The sequence below is a fragment of the Gossypium raimondii genome, chromosome 13, assembly GCF_025698545.1.
Source record: "Gossypium raimondii isolate GPD5lz chromosome 13, ASM2569854v1, whole genome shotgun sequence".
Classification (NCBI taxonomy): domain Eukaryota; kingdom Viridiplantae; phylum Streptophyta; class Magnoliopsida; order Malvales; family Malvaceae; genus Gossypium; species Gossypium raimondii.
The window spans coordinates 36,274,630-36,282,241 of NC_068577.1; the positions used below are offsets into that span (position 1 = coordinate 36,274,630).

A 7,612-nucleotide genomic window follows, 5' to 3' on the forward strand; every position below is an offset into this window, starting at 1 on the left:
GCCAAAAGATTCTATTTATAGCCTTTAGGTGATCATCTTCCTTAACCATAGGTCAGTTGACATTCCCAAGCTTTAAGTTCGATTGTGTGGACCAAAATGCCCCTACTTCGTGTTTAAATTTCATCCCAAAGTTGATGTGGCTACACACCAGGACCTGTGTCACAACATAGCAACCAATATGCTCCTCTGTAGCCATCTTCAAGGGTATGTCGCGACACCTTCAGTTAGTGTCGTGACATCGAGGGCAGTTTTGTACTTGCTTCATTCTGCTCTCCATGTTACGACATTGGTCCTCTCGTGTTGTGACATGGCATCTAATATCAGCCTAAAATACCTTCTAATTGTCTTCTGCACACTTACAAATTATATTAGCTCTCCTTTAGGCCTCATTCGGCCCTTAATTAAAATTAAAGAAACTTAACTAAAATGTTATGTAAAATGCTTGTATTCAGGCTCCTTAAGTGCGAAAACTAGTTTAATCTGCTAAAGCAAATTACGACAAATCAATTATCTACTGAATTAAGTTGTCTTTCTCGCAATGTAACTGTTCTTATAAAGCCACTTATCATCAGTTCAAACTTAAATAATCAATGAGCTAATATTTGTTTGTCGCAATTTTGCTATGTATGCAAACCGTGAAAGACAGAAACACAAAAGATATAATAGTGAAATGTGAAATTAAATTTATTCATTTATTTGTCGTTCAAATACATGGAAAATAGTTACCTGTTTACTACAATATGGGCACATTTCCCAACATTCTACCATTTTCCCTAGTGAAGTAATTGTGTCATGTATTGCATTCGTATATCCTAGCTACAAGATTTTTAGTAAATGGATCCAAAAGGTTATCTTTAGAAGCTACTTTCACCACATCTACAATCCCTTTGGCTACTGCCTCTCGTATCAAGTGATACATCTGATAAATGTGTTTGGTCCTCTTATGACTTTTTTTTTCCTTGGTATGAGCTATTTCAGCATTGTTATCACGATACAGTGTTATAGCTCTTTCCATACCAAGAATGATTTCAAAATCAGTTAAGAAATTTTGAAGACATGTCGCTTCTTTTGTTGCCTTAGAAGTAACCACATACTTGGCCTCCATAGTAGAGTGAACAGTGCTGAGGATGAATACATTTCTCGGTGTCGATTTCCTCGAATCTTTACAAGTTTGAAAGTCTGATTCTGTGTATCCAATAGGAGTTAGGTTCTCCCAGAATACACAAGCATATAATCCTTGGTTTTTTTAAGATACCTTAATGTATGCTTTACAGCTTGCCAATGCCTAAGACTAGGATTTTTTTAATATCAACTAGCCATTCCCACTACAAAATAGATATCTAGATGTGTGTAGAGCACTGCATACATAAGGCTTCCAAGTGCTGAAGTGCATGAAACCTTACTCCCTAAAAACCCTAAAGAAAGATGAAATCCTGGTGTAGTCGGTTGAGCGTCTGGCTTCACTTCGGTCATTGCAAACCGTTCCAGTACCTTATTAATGTATGAAGCTTGCGATAAAGCTATCATTTAATTTTTTTAAATCCTTAAGCATTCGAATCCTAAGAATATAACTAGCTTCACCCAAGTCTTTCATGCTAAACTATTGAGTTAACCACAGTTTAACTGATAACAATTCTCCTACATCATTTCTGATAAGTAGAATATCATCAACATACAGAATAAGAAAGACAACTTTTTTGTCCTTTATATGCTTATAAACACAAAGCTCATCAATGTTTTGCTTAAACCAAAAAAGTCTTGATTTATTGATTAAATATTTCATTCCATGAGTAGGTCGCCTAATTAAGCCCATATATTGATCCTAACAGTTTGCAAACTTTCTGCTCATTTCCTTTGACAACAAAGCCAGTGGGTTGAGCAATGTAAATGGTCTTATCAAAATATTCGTTCAAGAATGTTATCTTGACATCTATTTTCTAGTTCTCGTAATTAAAAGTAGCCGCAATGGATAAGAGTATGCAAATAGACTTGAGCATAGCTACTAAAGATTAGGTGTCATTAAAAACTCTAGACGGGAATTAAACACGAGTTAGGTGGTGTTTTTGTTTGCACAATCAAACTTGAAGCTCGAAAATGTCAGCTAACCTACGGTTAGGGATGATGGCCACCTGAGATTTATAAATAGGCTCCTTTGTCGCATTTAAAAGACACCAATTCCTTAGCTTAGAATTTCTCTCTCAAGTTTACTTTAGTTTTTCTCTTTTTTATAGGCTTTAGTTTACTTCTATTTTTTTTATTTCGAGAGATCTAATTTGTAAATGTGATCAGACGCTAAGGATTCGTTCTTGCTCTTAATACAAATCAGGGTTTTTCCTAAATCTTATATTTTTTATTTGCGCATTATGTTGATCTTTTATACTATTTACGAAAACCATGAGAAAATAATCCCTATATGGGGGATTAGCGTGTGGAGGTATGATCAAATTGATTATTTTTTAGGGTTACCCAATAGATCATCTATTCAAAAAAGGAAGAACATGAAACAAACCCTAGGCTTGATGACCCTAGGAAGTTATTATGGTGGGAATTAACCCAAAATTGATGCGGCCCATTCGTGAACACCTTAACCCTGAGCCAGTTTGAATTGTGAGGTTGGAAGATAAGTAGTCCTTATTGACGCATTATTTTAGTGGAAGATCAAAAGATCCTGCTGGGATAGTGACTACTTAATTGACAAGGAACCCGAAGCAACAGTTAATGACTACTTAATTCACTTTAAAAGGAATAATTAGAAAATTTTTAGGTTATAGATACAATTTTATTTTATTCATTACTATTAATCTTCTCCCTCTGGATTTAGTGTATGACTCGTAGTAGAAGCACAGTTATTGTAGCAGTCATAGATCCAAAGAGAATAATCTGAAGAAATCATCGCCAACAACAGTAGCAGCAGATGAAAGATCCACCACCGCCTGCTGTAGGTAATGTACCATGCGAGCATCCACTATTTGGCAACGCTAACGATAACGCTTTAATAAACCCACCAGCACCACCACCACTACATGTGAACATGCACATGGCACGTAACGAGAGAACCTTAAAAGACTACGCATTACCAAGTCTAGACATGGTTCAGGAGAGCATAACGAGGTCAGTTATTATAGTAAATAATTTTGAGATCCAACCAGTAATGATTTAAATGATCTAGAATAATCTGCAGTCCAGTGGCACAATGACAAAGGATTCGAATCAACATTTAAAATGATTTCTCCAATTGTGTGATAATTTTAAGTACAATGGGGTCACTGATGACGCTATTCATGTATAGTTGTTTCTGTTTTCTTTGATTGATAATGCCTTTTCTTGGTTAGATTCACAGGCACCAGGGTATCACGACATGGGATGAGCTCGCTGGAAATTTTTTGCAAAAGTTCTTCCCTATTAGCAAAGCGGTTCAACTAAGAAGAGAGATTGTTGTCTTTAATCATATGAAAGGGGAAATTTTCTATAAGGCGTGGGACTGCTTCAAAACATTGATTCAAAAGTGCCCACACCACGGATTCCCTGAGTAGATGCAACTACAGGTGTTCTACAATAGGTTGGATGTGAATGGAAGATCAAGACTAGACGTTGCAGCAGTAGGAGCCCTTATGAACAGAACGTACGAGGACACATATGAAATCATTGAAAACATGGCGTTAAACTCCTATCAGTGGCCAATTCAAATATTTACATATGGCCAGAAATCTGCCACGATACAAGCTATCCAAGAGGATGACAAGTATCAACAGTTAGTGGGTAGACTTAATCGTATCAAATCTACTAATAAATTGTCTATATATGGAGAAGACAAACCTCTGTTTCACTACGTCAACAGTCCTGCTGAGGATATGAGCTATATCAGAAATACGGGTGGAAATCCTTATTCAAATACCTACAATCCTGACTAGAGAGATCACCCAAATTTGAGATGGAGAGGAAACCAAGGAAGAGGTAATAATTCAAATCAAGCTAAAAATACTTATTTGTAGAAACCTCAGGACAGGGTCAACCTAAGTGACCATTTGCATGTGTGGTCAATGACTGAATCGAATTGAGAAAGAAATGTAGTCAATGAAAATGGATATAAAGCAGGTGCAGTTTGAGTGCACCAACTCAACCAGAACATTGACTAAACTGAAGGATCAAATGAGCCAATTAATGAGCATGATGGGTGACATCAATAGGCAAATTTGCACCATAATCCCCAACAATACTAAAAATAATCCCCGAAGGGAACATAATGACCACGTGAAAGAAATAGCGCTCCGATTGGGCAAAATATTGAGTAGTCTAGAAAATTATACTCCATAGGTAAATATGGAGAATGCTGATGATCCTCAAGAGAAATCCTTGGAGACTGAAGATGAACCAAATTAGAAGAGATAATCACACTAACAATTGAGCCAGAAAAAGAAGCAACTAAAGATGCTACTGTTTTGAAGATCCCATTCCCTTCAAGACTATAAGAAAGATTAAAGTGGAATGAAGATGAGTTTGTAAGTTTCCTAAACTTGTTTAAAACATTAAATGTTAACCTTCCTTTAATCGAGTTAATTGAGAAAGTTCTTAAATACGCCAAATATTTAAAGGAAATTATGTCTAAGCATAGAAAAATTAAGGTAGGAGAACAAGTTAGTATAAGCGCTTCCTGTAGTGCTATTATTTCAAGACAGGTTCCCCAAAAAAGTAAAAGACCCGGGAAGTTTTACTATTTCTATAGAGATGGGAGCATTCATTTTAATAGAGCTCTATGTGATTTAGGAGCTAGTATTAATTTAATACCTTTATCTATTTTTGAAAAACTTGGGTTAGGGGACCTAAAGGCTACACAGATAACACTACAATTGGTTGATAGGTCCTCAGTACATTCAAAAGGTGTATTAGATTATGTGTTAATCAAAGTGCACAGTTTCATTATCCAGTAGATTTTGTGGTTCTAGATTTTGAAGAAGATCGAGAGATACTGATCTTATTAGGTAAAACTTTTCTAGCTACTTCTAGGTCCACTATTGATTTAGAAAAAAAATGAATTAACCATGAAAATCAATGATGAGATTGAAAAATTTAAATGTGGCAATCAAACGAGTGAAAAGGAAGGTAGGAGGAAGTTAGTGGGAGAAGTACAAGGGTTTATCTGATTCTAACACTCCCAAGTCAAAGGACATACTTCCTCTAATGCATGGAAGTCAAAAAAATTAATTTAAGGAAAGGGATAAGCAGGTAACGGTGGAAGGGCATGACAGACGATGGAGTAATACTAATAGAACTGAAGAATCGTCCACCAGTGAATTAATGATACTGTTGGATGAATTTGACAGTCAAACTTAAATTATTTTACTTTGAGCTAAACTTTTGTAAATTATTGTATATTTGGTTAACTATTTAGTATAGATTTTAACTTTGCATCTTTTAGAAACCGTAGCATTTTAGAAAATAGGAATTTGAGTAAAAATCAAACCAATGTCGCAACACAAGATTCTTGCATTGCAACACTAAGGGAAATTTTAACAAAATTGACAAAATCCTCTCGATGTCGCAACACGAGCTTCCGGTTTCACAACACCAAAGTCAATATACTCAAAAATCCAATAATCTATTGTGACACTGTGATGTCGCGACAATGGTAAACTAATAGGGATGTTGCAACACAGAACCCTTGTGTCGCGACATTGCTACAATTTTCTACAGGGTTGACCCGACCCATTCACGCAACTCGGGAGCTTAAACCCCTCTTTACTCGATTTAAACCCTCTAAAACCCCTAGTTTTTAAAACCTACACATAACTTAACTCTTATTTAAACATCTTTTACTTCTTTTTCTAAAAATTTCTCAAATAACTTAAACCCTAAAACCTATTTTTCCCTTCTCTTTAAATTTACTTAGAAAAATTTCCTCTTTTAGCATTACTTGGTACAGCAAAAAGAGGGAAACATAGCAAGGAATGAAGGAGAAACAAGGGTGACAAGGAATCCAACATTTAAACATGAGGTTAAGGGTTCTTGGCTCAACTTTTATTGTTTCATTAAAATTACTTGCTTAAAGTTTTATCAACTAGAAGAACTAAATATGCCCCCCTAAAAAAGTTAGGCAAACTATTGAAATGGAACCATCGATGAGTCAAAATCCCTCTAGTTTTCTGATTTCGAATGTTAAAAAATATTTCAATGAACTTCAAGGAAAGACATTCATTCAAGAGACGGGATTTGATCCATCCATGGTACTTTGTAAGGAAATATGACCCTTGATTAGGTATCATAGGTGGGAACGTTTTTGGACGATCCCAAAAGATAATGATGTGGTCCCTATTGTTTAAGAATTTTATGCATCCTTATCGGACCAAGAGTCTAGAAACACCGAAGGCCATATGTGAGATATAGTACCTGTGAAAGGGTAAGAAGTGCGAGTAACCCCTTGAACTATTTACGACTTTTATAATGCCTCATACTATGAAAAATATTTTATTGATGAAACTGATTTAGAGTATTTTCAGGATATAGATATGGATAACAATATAAACTTTTTGACTGAAAGAAGGGGTGAATGGAAATACCGTCCACTTACCAATATTCTCACATCTTTTAATCAAGCTATTATATTTCCAAAGGCAAAATGTGGATTTAATTTGTGTGCATGCGAATAGTCCTTGCTTTAAATGCTTCTAATGTTAATACCTTTTAAGCAGTTTAATTGTATGCAATTTGCAAAAAAAGCGGGTATGCAATTAAAAATGGATCCACCAAAACATGAAGAGATGTATCAGTGGCCAGAAAGTGGGAGTTTTCTTTCCCAACTTAGTGACCACTTTATGAAAAAAGGCAGGTGTACCTATGACATCCACTAAGCAGTTGCTGAAACTTCTCGAAGTATTACCAGAGACACATTGTTCCAACAGTACATAGAGCTACGAGCCAAACAAATAAAAGATTGGAACAAACGACAACAAAAAGTGACAACTACCCCAGCTTCATCATAGAGGTTGACACAAGATGGTGAAAGTAGTCATCCAAAGCTAGATTGGATGATATAGTGGATGCAATAGTCGGTCCCAATTTTTCAAGAATTTTCTAGGCAAAACAACATACGAGTCCACAATTATACACCTCACATGTTTGGGTCAAAAAATATGGAACAGGAAGAAGAGGCACATGAAGGTGAGGAGGAAGGAGAAGATGAGGAGAACGATGGAAGTGAGAACATGACTTTGAGGAGGGAGATTAAACATTTTTATTTTTGTTTTTAAAGACTTCTATTAATTTTGGAATGATTTTGATTTAGTCTTTCTAGGAGCAGAATTAATAGTCGATTTAAGTTATATTGCATTTTTTTGAAGTTTTCTATGTAGGGACCCAACACGAAGGAGACACAAACAATTCATGCTTTACACATTCAAGGGAGGAAACACCCACCATTAGCAATTGGAGTGACCACAATCAATCGGGTAATTTCTTTCCTTATCTTTTCATGGGCTACACATTGAGAACAATATGTTGACTAAAGTGTGAGGAGTAACATAGAAATTTTTTAAAAAAAATGTACGTTTTTCTTTGATTTCTCTTGTCTTTTGTATGCTTGAGCTTGTAGAAATACAAGTGATTGGTTAGGATCATA

At 35.6% G+C, this 7,612-nt stretch overlaps 1 non-coding gene across 1 annotated transcript; it reads right to left on the reverse strand.

The window, feature by feature from the left end:
* Nucleotides 1–3,416: 3,416 nt before the first annotated feature.
* Nucleotides 3,417–3,523, reverse strand: LOC128036359 (small nucleolar RNA R71). Its single transcript, XR_008193156.1, has one exon. It is a non-coding gene; the product is annotated as a small nucleolar RNA R71 (small nucleolar RNA).
* Nucleotides 3,524–7,612: the final 4,089 nt, after the last annotated feature.